The sequence below is a fragment of the Lepidochelys olivacea genome (genome assembly GCF_965140295.1).
Source record: "Lepidochelys olivacea isolate rLepOli2 genome assembly, chromosome: 15".
NCBI classification, from domain to species: Eukaryota; Metazoa; Chordata; order Testudines; family Cheloniidae; genus Lepidochelys; species Lepidochelys olivacea.
The window spans coordinates 25,372,055-25,387,592 of record NC_140425.1 but is presented as its reverse complement, the minus strand read 5'-3'; the positions used below and the strand labels follow the sequence as shown (position 1 = coordinate 25,387,592).

Here is a 15,538-nt window from a genome sequence, read left to right as displayed (position 1 = left end):
GATCCTTGATGATGCGCTGGAGAGGTTTTAGTTGGGGGCTGTAGGTGACGGCTAGTGGCGTTCTGTTACTTTCTTTGTTGGGCCTGTCTTGTAGTAGGTGACTTCTGTGTACCCTTCTGGCTCTGTCAGTCTGTTTCTTCACTTCACCAGGTGGGTATTGTAGTTTTAAGAATGCTTGATAGAGATCCTGTAGGTGTTTGTCTCAGTGGATTGTGTGATGTGGTCTGGATGAAAGCTGGAGGCTTGTAGGTAAGTATAGCGGTCAGTAGGTTTCCGATATAGGGTGGTGGTTTTGCTGATACAGACTAACACGGCTACCACTCTGAAACCTGTCATGCAGCGTTAGTCAAAAAAACGAACAGAATGTTGGGAATCATTAAGAAGGGATAGATAATAAGACAGAAAATATCATATTGCCTCTATATAAATCCGTGGTATGCCCACATCTTGAATACTGCATGCATATGTGGTCGCCCCATCTCAAAAAAGATAGATTGGAATTGGAAAAGGTTCAGAAAAGGGCAACAAAAATGATTAAGGGTATGGAACAGCTTCCATATGAGGAGAGATGAATAAGATTGGAACTTTTCATCTTGGAAAAGAGACGACGAAGGAGGGATATGATAGAGGTCTACAAAATCATGACTGGTGTGGAGCAAGTAAATTAGGAAGTGTTATTTACTCTTTCAGATCACAAGAACTAGGGTCACCAAATGAAATTAATAGGCAGCAGGTTTAAAACAAACAAAAGGAAGTATTTCTTCACACAGTGCGCCATCAACCTGTGGAACTCCTTGCCAGAGGATGTTGAGAAGGTCAACACTATCACAGGGTTAAAAAAAACCTAGATAAATTCATGGAAGATCGGTCCATTAATGGCTATTAGCCAGGATGGGGAGGGATGGTGTCTCTAGCCTCTGTTTGCCAGAAGCTAGGAATGGGAGACAGGGGATGGATCACTTGTTGTTTACCTGTTCTGTTCATGCCCTCTGGTGCTCCTGGCATTGGCCACTGTTGGAAGACAATATGGACCTTTGGTCTGACCCAGTATGGCCGTTCTTATGTTCTCTAACTCCCCCACCGTGATTCTACAATCCTTACTCAAGCTGAGTAACTCTTACTCAAGTGATTAGCCCCTTGGGGTGATTTGGTGTGTATGTGCTCTCCAGTAGCAAGGGCTGCAGAATCAGGATTTGTTGTTACTATTTTATTTAACAAAAATTATCTGATAAGCCACCGGTGTGAGATCTGATTTTTCCCAAAGCACAACCATCTATCTCGTACCAAAACATGGGCAGAACTGCCCATGTCTAACTTAAGGCCATGGAAAGAGGGGGAAAATTTTGTTATTCCTTTTCTCCTTTGTGGTAGAGGATCCTGGAAGGGTTCGCTGTGCTAGCAATTTAACTTAAGCATCAAAATCTTAGGTTGCTGTAAAGAGTTAAACTTACAATGTGGAAGACACTGCACTTGTGCGGAGAAACTAGTCTCCGTTCCCACCCCACACACCGCAGCTGCACAAATAAGCAAGGTCCAGCTTGCCTTTATTTTTTGGTTAAAGAACATTCAGCATTCAACTGTTCCTGCCTCTTGCACACCCTTTGTGCTCCCTGTTCATTTCAGCAGCTACCCAGTAAACAGTCTGTTAAAGCCACTGCCGTTGTGTGGTTTAACTTGCAGCCACTGTACTTTCTCCATTACCCTCTGCCTTACACCCAGACCGTAAGCCCCTGTCAGAATTTCCTTCCTCAATAAGCAGGTTGAATTTCCATCCTGCACCCCCGCCACCCAGGAATTAAGCTGGCAGTTGTTCTACCATCCCCAGCAAATTTTAGTCCTCATTTTGTTCCAGAATATCTTGATCTTTCAACAGTTTGTTAGGTAGAAGCAGAGGAGGAAAGAACAGATGGCCATTGGTATTGCTGAACAGTATCATTGATGACACCTACTCAAATTGGCAGCTGCCATTCTAGTTGGTGCCAGACTGCAGATGTACTGACATGAGTTTTAGACTCATCATTTACTGTAGAGCTAAACTTGCAACGTAGGACGCTTAGTGCTACCCCACTGAGACCATATGCATCACCCGGAGAGTAGGCAGGAGTGGGAATCTTTTGGCATGGCAAATGTTTTAGTAGATGGAGTTCAGGTCTTAGTGGCTTGTATAGGCTAATGATGAAGGGCTAATACAGGAAGATAGACTTATTGTTATGGTATTGGACTGGGAGCTGGCTAGGTGATCTGTGTTCTATCCCTGTTCTGCCACAGTCCCCATGTGACTTTGAATAAGTTATTTAGGGTCATGTTCTGCAACCCTTGCTCCCACTGAGAAGCAAATGGACAGTACCATGGAATGGATGAGGCAGAGTGCATGCCACAAAGTGATAATGTGTCACTCTGTGAGCTTCGAGGTAGTGATGGGTGAGATTGTCCCCGCTTCTCTTCAGCAGCCCTGGGAGTGGTATGTGTCTGCCAGGCCCCTTTCACAGAGCATTGGGCAAATTGTGCAATCTTGCCCTCAATAATTCCTCTTTCTCTTTATTGTTTACACCCTTCAAATACAGAGAGAGTCTTAGTATTGTCTACACTCTCTATTAGTGTGCCATTTGCTGCCTCATCCATAAATATTACCAGTCTAACACCAGTCCTGTACCCAACTGAACACCCTCTTCAGGGCAGCACTTATTCAACATGTTAAAGATTCTCCAAGTAAAGAAATTTCTCCTAAATTCCTTTTAATGCTCAGTCATTTCAATTTGGGCCTCTTCTGTTCCACTGGAACAGCTTTGTTACATTATCCAAGTAATGAATATATGTCTGTCATTATTATTCTTATATTTAATATCTATAATAATATAGGATCATTTTCCAAACTGTACATATTTTACAAGAATTTTTATAGAGGTCTGTGTTGCAAGCAGCAAGAATCGTGGTTTATCTATCACCTACACCTGCAAATCATACAAAATATTGCTGAATAAAACTGTAAGTTTTTTATGCTTCTGCAATGATTTTGTTCTGTTTTGTATCCTAACAGGTGACAGAACAAAGCATAAGTGAGTTATTGAACATAGTTTCTAGCTTTGGATGAATAGTTTGTAGTGGATGATTTATTCTACTTCTTCTTCTCTTTGTGAATTGTCCACACGCTGTTTGCAATGTGACCACCTTTATCTGTCGTTTTAAATTATTTGCCAGATATCGTCCCCAAATGATTTTTGGTCTGTAGATTTCAGGCAAGTGATTTATTGTGAGTGTTCCATTCACCGCACCCCTCTGTCTTTCATCTCACCCTCTTCTGTAAAATCGTGACAATTATGCCTACCTACCTCCGTAAAACACTTTGAAATTTAAGGGTATATATACCTGATGCAAATGAAGTAAAAATTTTGATGAGTCATAAATAGATTTGATGAGTAATGAATAGATTATTCATTGTGTCTGATTCACTTACTCCTAATCTGTGAATGTATATATGTAAGTGTAACCCACAGCTGCTCAGTGTGATGCTGTCACCTTCTAGCGGTGGCTGGACTGCAGTTTAGCCTGCTGCAGCCTTGATTAACAGAAGGGAGTCTTTTAGCTGAAGCAGGGGTGAGTCATGCATCTACATCCAGAAGCCTCAGGTTCAGTCTCCGTTGCCAGTGATTGAGGGGCACAGTACATTATAGACTCCAGTCCTGCGAATATTTACACACATGCTTAACTTTGTTCACATGAGTAAAGTAAAATCACGTGTAAGTGTTTGCAGGAATGGGCGTTGACTCCGTAGCCTATTAGAGTATGTTTCAAGCTATTCTTTGGAAGGTATTGCCATTTAAAGATGAAGCGCCAGGGGAGTAGATATTTTTGTAATTTATGCAAATAAATTTACTCTCAATAAATCTGTCCTAAATTCTTAATTCAAGAGTTTGTTAGTAACCCTGGCGAAGGGTAATTAACATTTTAATGACAATAAAAACAGTTTCCAGAGCATTATGGTTATAATTAAATATCTTTTCCATAAATTTATTATGGAGATTGTAAGTAGCATTATCTTCAAATCTTTTTTAATTGCACAGTTTATTATTTTTTTCAAGGTTCAGGAGAATAAAGAAAAGGGAAGAAGGGGAAAATATAGAATATAGACGTGTATGTATACTCACACTCACACACAAGGAGAAATGCTTTACTGCTGCTGGTAGTTCAGCAGGCGCAATTCCTCATCCGTACCAGAACTGACCCAATGGCTCAGGATGCCACAAGGGAAAACTTTCTCGTGAGGTAGAAAATGAAGATCCTGTCCCCATATGGTCTTTGAAGACCCCATAATGTTTTTTTTTATTGCAAGAGTAGGGCTGTTAATTCTAGTATCCTAGACAAATTTGAATTTAGTAAATTACATTCTGCCTCTCTAAATTCTCCCTGTAACTTCAAGTGACAGTGTCGTTCACATCCTGTCCTAAACTAATGTGAAACGTTGAGTGACTGTTCTCTTCCACCTGTGACAGGTTGTCTTTCCAGTGGAGGCGAAGTGATTCCCTGTTGGTGCATAGTTTGCAGGAGCTTCCATAGAATCATAGAAGATCAGGGTTGGAAGGGACCTCAGGAGGTCATCTAGTTCAACCCCTTGCTCAAAGCAGGACCAATCCCCAACTAAATCATCCCAGCCAGCGCTTTGTCAAGCCTGACCTTAAAAGCCTCAAAGGAAGGAGATTCCACCACCTCCCTAGGTAACGCATTCCAGTGCTTCACCACCCTCCTAGTGAAAATTCTTTTCCTAATATCCAACCTAAACCTCCCCCACCGCAACTTGAGACCATTACTCCTTGTTCTGTCAACTGCTACCACTGAGAACAGTCTAGATCCATCCTCTTTGGAACCCCCTTTCTTCTCTTCTGCAGACTAAACAATCCCAGTTCCCTCAGCCTCTCCTCATAAGTCATGTGTTCCAGTCCCCTAATCATTTTTGTTGCCCTCCGCTGGATGCTTTCCAATTTTTCCACATCCTTCTTATAGTGTGGGGCCCAAAGCTGGACACAGTACTCCAGATGAGGCCTCACCAATGTCAAATAGAGGGGAACGATCACGTCCCTCGATCTGCTGGCAATGCCCCTACTTATACAGCCCAAAATGACATTAGCCTTCTTGACTGCATAATCTAGGTCAGGGTTTAGTTCATGATTCCTCGTTCATTAAAGTCAATGGAAAAGCCCCCACTGACTTTAATGGTGCAGTATTAGGGTCTAACTGAGATCTTATGTGGAAATTATATTTGGAAGGGAATTTTCCATGAGAATGATTTTCCAATGGAATAATGTTTCCAGTAGTTAAGGTTTGCTGAATGTGAAGGCTAATGCAAACATTGAGGACTGCCCTTTATTGGGTGAAATATCAGATCTTCTCTGCTGTATGAACGGAGCACATGACCAACTTTAAGAATGTGAGTTGTCCCACTGGATTCAGGGCCTATCTGACCACTCAAACTTATGGAGATTCTCCATTCACTCCAGGGCTGGGGTCTGTGGAGCGGCCCTGAACTGGGTTTCTTTTGGCAGTTTCAAACATCATGCATCAATGATGACCATTACACCCTGTGTGCAAGTATTATTATTCTAGCAAGATTAGTTATCCCTTTACCTCTGTCACCAGCAAAGTCACTTCATTAGGAACCCAGGGAATGCAAAAGGTTTTGTGTGTGTGTGTGGGGGGGGGGGGAGTCATTTTTTTAAAGAGTAATTTGGAATCTGAATATCTCATCATATGTGTGTGCCAGATAGTCAAAGTGCTACTCCAGTAAATACCCCACTCTCCTGCTGGAAAGTCACTGTCACCATTATCCCTCTCATTTACTGTGCATGCATCTCAAAGCTGCAGACTGAGCCTGTGTAATTGGCTTGTTGTGCTTTTAAAAAGCTCTTGACGCGTGTGCGCTGTAAGCTGTGCTATATGTTCAAATGTTTTGGCATTAAGTATGAATCAAAAGAACAAGAGTCTGAATTTTCAGCACCCCCATGCCTAGATGAATACATGAAGAAAGAAGAGAGTTAATTTTTGTTGTGGTTGTTTGCCTAGATGAATACATGAAGAAAGAAGAGAGTTAATTTTTGTTGTGGTTGTTTTTTTAAACAAAAAGAGGCTTTAAGGAAGGCCCATTATCGTGATCATCTGGGGATAGAGTCATCTGTCCTTCGCCTCAGAGACAATCCTTGCTATTCACCTGGGCCTCTTAATTTAAGATAAATTGTTTTAGGGATGCCACATTATCTGCTTTTTCTTTCAACGGCAAAACCACCACTCCTACTTGATCTCTTTAGTGACCAGAATTTGAACTGGGGTTGGATCATAACAAAAGCCATAACATTCGCCCTCTCACTATTTAGTGAGAGTATTGTCCGCTTTCAGCTGGGCGTGCGTGGTGCTCCAATGTAACACAGTGCCCTGGGGAGTTAGTCAGTAGGCGTATGCCTGATTGATCTTTTTATGGCGGTCTCCTGTAATCGCTCTTTTATGGACCAGAAGTCTAATTTTTCCATCAGGAACTGGGTACCCAGCAAATATTATGGGATCGTGAGGTGTGCAGAGATAACATGCTGTCCACTGAGGGCTCGAGTGCCTGGTAGACATACTCCAGTGGAGGGCCAAAGGGAGCCCTGGGCATTTTCTACCCAGGACCATGTATGCTGCACGTCAACTGCTAGACCTTCTTTATGGGGCAGAGTTTACTACTCCCTCGAGCCAGTGCCAAGAGGGGATAGACCCCCTCCTCCTTGACCTTCCCCATGCCTTCTGGGTTAGGGAGGGGGCAGTCTCTGTTCTCCCTCAAGCCCAGGAAATGAAATTCTGCCCAGCTCCCCTGCTGCTCTGGCAGGGATCTCGTGGCTTCTGGATCACAGATGATAGTGAGGGCCAATATAGGGCTCACAACCTATTTAAAGGGATACTGCCCCATTCCTACAGATTCCAGGGCTATCAATATATTTTTTTTTGTCAGCAGTAAAAATTACACCATGTTAGGAGGAGGAGGGGGAAAAACCCATACAAGCCAAAGAAAAATCGCAATTTTTTTTTTCAAAAAAATAAAGCCTTGATTTTTGTCGCTTTGGTTCCATGAAAGATATCCTTCTGTTCTTCATCTGAGATGCCAGCTGCAGGCAGTTTGTTAAAGGAAGCTTAGAATTGATGTGATTTAGAGTATGGTAAGAATGAATGACAATGGCTTTATTATCTTTTTTTAATTTGTATGTTTCCCCCGGAACATTTCCCATTAAGTGTAATTTAAAATTAACAGCTTACTCCAATCACTCCAAGTTACAGGTGGCGAGCAAAAGCTGCCCTTAAGGCATTTTGATGAAATGAGGTTTCAGTGAGGTATTGCACAGACTTCACAGATTGAAATCAGGCTGCTGGTTTGAAATGTTCTGCTGGTTTGGGTGTTGAATTTGCTGAAAAAAGATTTTTAGAAGCAATACAAAATCCTGAAGCCATGTACTTACCATTACTACCAGGTCTTTCTACATTTCCCCCTTTTCTTTTCACAGTAATAAAATAGGTAATGTAGTAGCTGGAGCATAAAGACTACACAGAAGATGAGGATATGGCTCCAGTACTTAGACTGTAAGCTGTTTTCTTAGATTGCAGCTCTTTGGGGGCAGAGACCCTCTTTTTCTTGTGTTTGTACAGCACCTAGCCCAGTGGGATCCTTGTTTGTGACTGAGGCTCCTAAGTGCTACCTCAATACAAATAATAAATGGTGATGATAATGGAAAGTAACCTAGACCCTGATTCTACAGGCCCTGTTCTGCCTCCATAGAACCCCTTTTATTTCAGGGGGGCTCCGTGTAGGTACAAGGATCTGCCCTGTGGGGTAGCTTGTAGGAGCAGGGCTTTAGAGACAGAAACTATGAATGCTAAGGGATACTGGAAATCTGCAGGAAATTTTGTTAAATCCTATGAATATTTTTCTCTCTGATTCTTCAGAAAGTGTTGGAGAATCTGCAGAATTTATTCTAAAGCCACTTCACTAAAAACACACATGGAAGCACTAATACGTTATCTAGTAAATTATTTCTGTTTTTACTGAATATCATTAAACAAAGTGAGACACTTTGCACCCAACTTTGTCTTTTAAAAATAAAATCTCCCCACACTTTTCTGAGATCTTCCTCATTCCTTTTTGAGATCCTTCCCCATGTGATCTTCCATACCACCCAAAGCGTTGCCAGTTACCCTAGATCTTCTCTTTCCTTCTCTCCCGCAGCCCTATGCTGAAGACTTCATTGTTTCTCCCTAATATAAATATTTGGTATAACTTTAAATTACACTCCTCTTTAAAACATGCAGATTTATATCCATTGAACATCTTTTCATAAAGGACATTAGCTTGATGTTTTTCACAAAAAGGATCAGCAGTGTAAGAGCGAAAACATGTTCAATGTTATCATTAGGTTTCAGAGTCAATGTCACAATCGGATGTATGGTGGAATTCTCCTTTGTCTTGGAGCTACTGTTTCAATGTTCTGTTTACAAACCAAGGAAAAAATCTGGAAAGTTTTCTTCACATTCAGAAGTCAATTAAAAATAACGACTATTTTTTTTCAAAAACCACAATTAATACCAAATCCACGGACAGATGCTAAAACTGCTTCATGCTGTAGGATTTCTGTGCCATGAATTTCCTGAGAAAACAGGAGAGCACTTTGAATTCTGAATTGTTTTAGCACTGATATTAATTACAGCATTGCTAATAATAATTAATTATGTATTCATGGTCATATCCTGCTGGCACATGCAGTTTTTGTGAGTGCTGCTGCCCTGGAAATTTTCCTCAACAAATGAACCCGTAAATGTTACCCTAAATTCTAAAATAATATTAGGATTACGATTAGCTCCTTAATCATGTGTAGATTATGTGGTTGTTTGTGTGGCAGTTTACACTTCTTTGTGTAATTTTCCTCAACAATTAGGATTCTCCAAACCCTGAAAGGACAGGATCTCATTTGGTGGCAGTCAACCCATACATTTTCTGTATCAGAAAACTTCAAGAGCTCTGTGCATTTGGGTTTGAGTTGAATTAAGACCAATTTGAAAGTGGTTATGAGAAAGCAAAAAGGGTACACAAAAATAATTATTATTTTATTTGTATTACCGTAGCACTTAGGAGCTCCAGTCGTGGATCAGGATCCCATTTTGCTAGGCGCTGTATAGAAACAGAACAAAAACATGGTCCTTGCCCCAATCTAAGTATAAGGCAAGAGACAACAGATAGAGGAGTACAAGGAAACAATAAGACAATATTGGTTAGCCTGATAGGCCATGGTCTGTGCACAGTGTTGTCATGAAAAAGGAGAGTGTGAAGGAAGAACCTCAGAGTTATGAACACCAGAGCTGTGAACTGACCAGTCAACCACACACCTCATTTGGAACTGGAAGTACACAATCAGGCAGTAGCAGAGACCCCACACTCCCGCAAAAAAAAGGGAAAAAAGGCAAATACAGTACAGTACTGTTAAAAGTAATCTACTAAAAAATAAAGGGAAAGTTTAAAAAAAAGATTTGACAAGGTAAGGAAACGGTTTCTGTGCTTGTTTCATTTAAATTAAGATGGTTAAAAGCGGCATTTTTCTTCTGCATAGTAAAGATTCAAAGCTGTATTAAGTCAATGTTCAGCTGTAAACTTTTGAAAGAACAACCATAATGTTACAAACATTTCAGAGTTACGGACAACCTCCATTCCCGAGGTGTTCGTAACTGTGAGGTTCTACTGCTATGCGTTGGTTTTGCGGATGTTGGTGGGAAGCGCTTCCCAAGCATTGGAGACAGCATGTGAGAAAGCATCTCCATCCTTATAGGTTTTTAAGGCCCGGCTTGACAAAGCCCTGGCTGGGATAATTTAGTTGATGTTGATCCTGCTTTGAGCAGGGGGTTGGACTAGATGACCTCCTGAGGCCTCTTCCAATCCTAATCTTCTGTGATTTTATGAAAGCATGAAGCTTGTTTGAAAACGTAACACGTGGCCGATGGAAGCTGGCATCATGGGTAGATTGGAGGCAGCAGCTGGCCTTTCCGTACTGAATGAGAGACAATAGGGAGAGTGGCAGTAGACTGTGAAGGGCCTTGAAAGTGAAGGCAAGTCGTTTGTTTGATTTGAGAGAGAAGGGAGAGCCAGTGAAGAGATGCAAAGAGGTGGCTGACGATGTCAAAGCGACTGGCTAGGGAATAGTCTTTGCAGTAGCATTCAGAATGGGGCATGATGGCATTTGTCAAGAGCAGAGAACAGGATGTTGTGGTAGTGAGACACGAGGTGATGAGAGGCTAAAGGAGAGGTTTAGCTGTGTGGAATGATAGGAGAAGCCACCGTGTCCTACAGATGTTATGAAGAAAGAATCTGCAACGTTTGACATAGCCCGGATGTGAGGACATAGCAGAAGGTCTGAGTTGAAGGTGCTACACAGGTCATGGACCTGAGGGTACATCTACATTGCAGCATGCTTCCCAGTCCAGGTAGACACTAAAAATAGCAGGATAGTTGGGGATAGCACAGGTGGGGACTCAGGCCAGGTGCCTTAGTATGTACCCGAGAGGTCCCGGTAGGTGTGTACTTAAATGGCTAGCCTGAGCTGCCACCCATGCTTCTCTGGCTACACTGCTACTTTGAGTGAGCTAGCACATGTCTATACCCATGCTGGGAAGCATGCTTCTAGCTGCAGTGTAGACGTAGCTGGAGTGACAGGCAGCAATATGCTGTTGAAAGGAGGTTGCGGGCAGGACTTGGGGGGAAGATTAAGAGGGCTATTTTAGCTCTGTTGAGCTTGAGCTGACAGCTAGACATCCACGAGGAGATGTCAGAGAGAGGCCAGATTTTAGCTCACTGCTTATCAAAAATATATCTAATGAAATCGTACAGTATTCTATAGGGCCTTTTTGAATGTAGCTTGTAATAGAAAAAGTGGAACTTGGATTTGCCAAGTCAGAGCTCGCTGTTTATTGCTATTTCTTTTTTATGGCCCTCACACAGGTTAGATTTATTTTCAGCAAATAGGGCTTGATCCTGTACCCACTGAAGTCAATTGTAAAGCTCCCACTAACTTAATTGGGACAGGATCAGGCATATATCCATTAACTCAACTTCTCGTATGGTCAGTGCAGTAAAATAAAATAGAACAGGCTCTGGGACCCTGGAGCACTCAACAGAACAATGTGCTAGTTATCAGTGACTGTGTAGGCCAATGCATCTGATGGATGCACTCAACAATAGTTTACACAAAGTCTTGGATATCATAATTGGAGTAAGGTAGTTGCTATTCCACAGATATGGCTCCGGCTTGAGAACCAGGATTCATGGGTTCTCTTCCCAGCTCTGTGGCTGACTTGCTTTCTGATCTTGGACAAATCACTTAATAGCTTTGTGCCTCAGTTTGCCCATCTGTGGAAATGGGATGCTGCTGCTTACCCAACTTTGTGGAATGCTTTGAGATCTAGGGATAATAAGTGTCCAGGATCAATTACTCTTTATATTTTTTTTGCTGGTAGAAGGAAAATTGGCCACAGTGCACCAGTTTTCCTTCCCAGTTTTCAAAGAGTGACATGACGGCTGTGGCTTCCTGCCAAGACATCAGAAGTTCCTTCTCTCCATTGGGTGTATGCTTTGAGCCATTTGGATTTCCCCATTCGTGTTTGTTTTATATCCCTTTTCTTCAAAGACTTCTTGCCATTATGATTTTCCTTGCTGTATTTGGGTCGGGAAGGAATTTTCCTCCAGGGCAGATTGGAAGATGCCCTGGAGCTTTTTCGCCTTCCTCTGTAGCATGGGCCACGGGTCACTTGCTGGAGGATTCTCTGCTCCTTGAAGTCTTTAAACCACGATTTGAGGACTTCAATAGCTCAGACATAGGTGAGAGGTTTTTCGCAGGAGTGGGTGGGTGAAATTCTGTGGCCTGCGTTGTGCAGGAGGTCAGACTAGATGATCATAATGGTACCTTCTGACCTTAGTATCTATGAATCTAAGAGACCTGGATGGGGCTCCTTCAAGAGCCCCTCAATATCCCCTAGGTAAGGGGTCTCTAGCAAAAAGCAATTCCTAATTCTCTCTCTGCAGGTACTCAGGAAAGACAAGGAGAGCAGAAGGCTCAGAGACAGATAAATTTCATCTGTCAAGTATCAAACACAATATAATCTTTGCAGGATCATCTTTCACATTATATCCCGCCAATCTCATCTGGATTAGCAGGGGTTGAGTCACCTACCATCCTGAGAATGTTCAGTGGCAAGGATTCATCTCTGGAACATCCTCACTGGGGGGAAAGTCTGTACAAACACAGTTTGTACAGAACCTAACACAGTGGGGTGCAGGTCCATGGTGGGGTTTCAAGGTGCCGTACAATACAACATCATAATTAATAATACATCTCTATGTAACAGACATTCAGTGAAAACATGTAGAAGGAGTTTTGGGTGGGATTTTCAGGAGAGCCTAAGGGAGTTAGACACCCAAATCCCAGCCTTTATTATAAAGCACAGAGGGTTAAGTGAAAGCTCTTTACAGTGGAGGAATAAATGGCCTTTGTTATAGCGGGCACAGAGCTTTCAAGTTGGAATGCCTGAAGTGAGTTCAGGCAAAGACCCGCTTTCGCTTCCGTTCAGAGGTGAAAGTCCAGTGCTCCATCCCACTTTCTCACCACTCTGAGGATTAATGTAGGTGCTGTGAAACAGCACAGGGTAGAAACGCATAATGGTGCGGAGAGGGATTTACAGTCAGATGCTGGGAAGAATACAGTAAATCCTTTCTTAATTGACCACTCAAAGGACCAAAAAAAATTGGTTGCTTAATAGAGGTAGGCCCTCTAATAAAGGTGGATTAGAATTATACTCTGGGATCCTTTTTGGGAGTCACATAAAACAGAAGGTTGCTGAACAACAGGGGTGTATGGTACAGATTCCACTGTAATTAAAAGGAAAACGTGAAACACTTCAATTGAGATTAGAATATTAAACGTTGAAAGCTCGGTATTCCTCTGTTACTGATCATCAGTTAAGAATTGCATATGTGGAACAAACCATTGCATTTTAAAAATGGAACAATAAAAAAGCTGCTGTAATTTAAAAGCAGCCAATTTACTAGGAGTACAGTTTGCAGCTCAGTCACTTGCTAATCAGTCTGTTAAACATAATAGCCATTCTTGTCTTGAGGCAGTTAATCATGTTGTGAATGCACTTATCAGCACATATTAGAAATACAATACAAGACTTTCTGACAGAGGAATGGATGCAATTACTGCAATCAGTATACATTTAGCTACTGTCTTATCATGCTGTGCTTTTTTTTTTTTTTTTTTTAACTATCCCAGCAGAGATGGAATTTTCTTAGTAAATACAAGTGATGTACTTGAGGGTATTGGTAATAATACCATGCTGCTACAAATGAGGTCAGCTGAGGTGTTTGAGATAACCCTCTTGGTATAAATCAGAAAGGGCTGCTGGCAGTGTACTCTTTGTCAGTCCCCATGCTTTGAAATCTGATGACCTTCAGGATTTGTTGCAGTGCTCATATTTCTCCAAACCCCTCTCACCCCCAGCCATTTGACCATTTCAATATCAGAGATGGTGAATTGTTTGAGTAAGAGATGGATTAGTTGTTGGTGGGAATCTTAAGTTGCCGCATTTAATAGGCCGAAGATGGTTAGAGTGTGTGGATGGGCGCTCTCTTTTTTAGTGCTTCAGTAAAACTTACCAAACAAGTTAGAAACAAGAGATTTCAAATTCCCTGAAAGAGGATATTCAAAAATCACGGAGGCAAATTGCTTCCAGCATAACCATCCACCGTGATAGGTGTAAGTATAACTCTCCTGAAAGAAAAACTGGGACAACAAAATACAAAACTTTCAGCTAATCTGTTTTCCAGAGCTGAGCAATTCGTTTATGGGGGGAAAAATAGATAAAAGACAATATTCTGAAAAGAGATGCATGTAAAGAGGATGATTTTGTGACAGCTGACAGCATTTTTCATAAAGCCTGCTCAATGCTTACCCTAAATGTTAGGACTCTTGATATTTTACATAATTCTTCTGGGCAAAGATGAATTTACTGCCAGTGTTTCGAAGAACCTGCCGTTACACTTCACACTGCTTTCACATGACTTGCTCCATTTTTCTTGGCAGCTGGAAATGTATTTTTTTCGGCAATATAATGATTTTTTAATTGTGTCAAAGGAGAACAAAAAACAGGAACAATTGCAGTGGAATAATTGTAAAGGTAAGTTCTGTATGATGTCCTATCCATCTTTACATTAATTAATATTTGTTATTAGCTCTGTGCTTTTATATTATAATAAGGTTGCAAGGGGAAAAAGCAGAGGAAAAAGAAACAAGCCAGAGAAAAAAAAGGGAGAGACGATCCTGTGATTTAGGCTTGGATTCAGGAAGCCTAAATTAGTGCTTTATTGTACTGGGGCCAGAGCCAATAAATTATCACATAGCGTAGAGATCAGTCTATAATTATCTTCAGCACTATTTCACCAGGTCCATCACTAGTGCTCTTCCACACAGAGCCATTCTATAGTCACCTGTCAATCAAATAACTAAAAGTAAAGACCAAACATTACCAAATGTGTGGAATTCTTCCTCTCCTTTCTGTGCTCCTCATTGACATGATCCATTGCATCAGTGTTCTGTCCTGGGGGACATTGCTCTTGGATTGGTATTGTAATGTCAGGTGCTTTGCTGTAAATTAGCTCCAGTATAAACAACTCTGGCTGCACTGAAGGAAGTCCCTGGTATTTAACTGTGCCTCTTCCTAAGCGCTCTGAGGTCTGGTCCTCCTTATGCAGGTGAGTAACTTAACTCACACGAGTAATCCCAATGAATCCAGCAAAGTGTTGAGCATCCTCAATGCCCGTTAACTTCACTGAGAGTTAAAGGTGCCCAACTTCTCGACGGGAGGGGGACATTTGATCACCTCAAAGGATAAAGCCCCAAAGAGACATTATACATAGAAATGTGGGGTTGGAATAAGGACCTCTAGGGGTCATCTCGCGCAGCCCTTGTGTTGAGGTAGGACCAAGTATTCTATCATATGGATGAAGGAATGAGAGGGAAGATGGAACATCACTTCCCCCCTTTCCGTTTCTAATTATACCTTCTCAGTTCCCAATGTAATTACTTACTTATTACTCCTTTATGACAATGCCCATTTATTCACAGTTGTGACCCGGTCTCCCAGCAATGCCCCACTGCATCCCAGCAACAGCCAGGGCATTGGAATTCATGTCACATGTTGGGGATGTTATTGTATTGTGAGTGTGACTTATCCTCTGAGAAGGTGACCTAGAGACAATGTTGCATGGGTGACCATTCTCTTGACCTCATTTTCATGCCATTATGAAATAATGGTGGAATAATTTTTGAGAGGGGAAATATTAAATTCCCTCCCTGCTGCTAAGTAGATCAGATGCAATATTTATCTTTACAGGTCTAGCAGAGTTCAGATTCATTATTTTGTCAAAAATCCAGAGACACTTTTCATAGAGTAATTTACATTACAAATCTTGGTTATTCTGATACTT

General features: G+C 41.6%; 1 protein-coding gene across 1 annotated transcript in view; it reads left to right on the top strand.

Moving 5' to 3' along the window:
- Window positions 1-15,538, top strand: part of TMEM132B (transmembrane protein 132B) — a 360,998-nt gene that overhangs the window by 223,596 nt on the left and 121,864 nt on the right. The gene's annotated exons all lie outside the window — the stretch shown is intronic.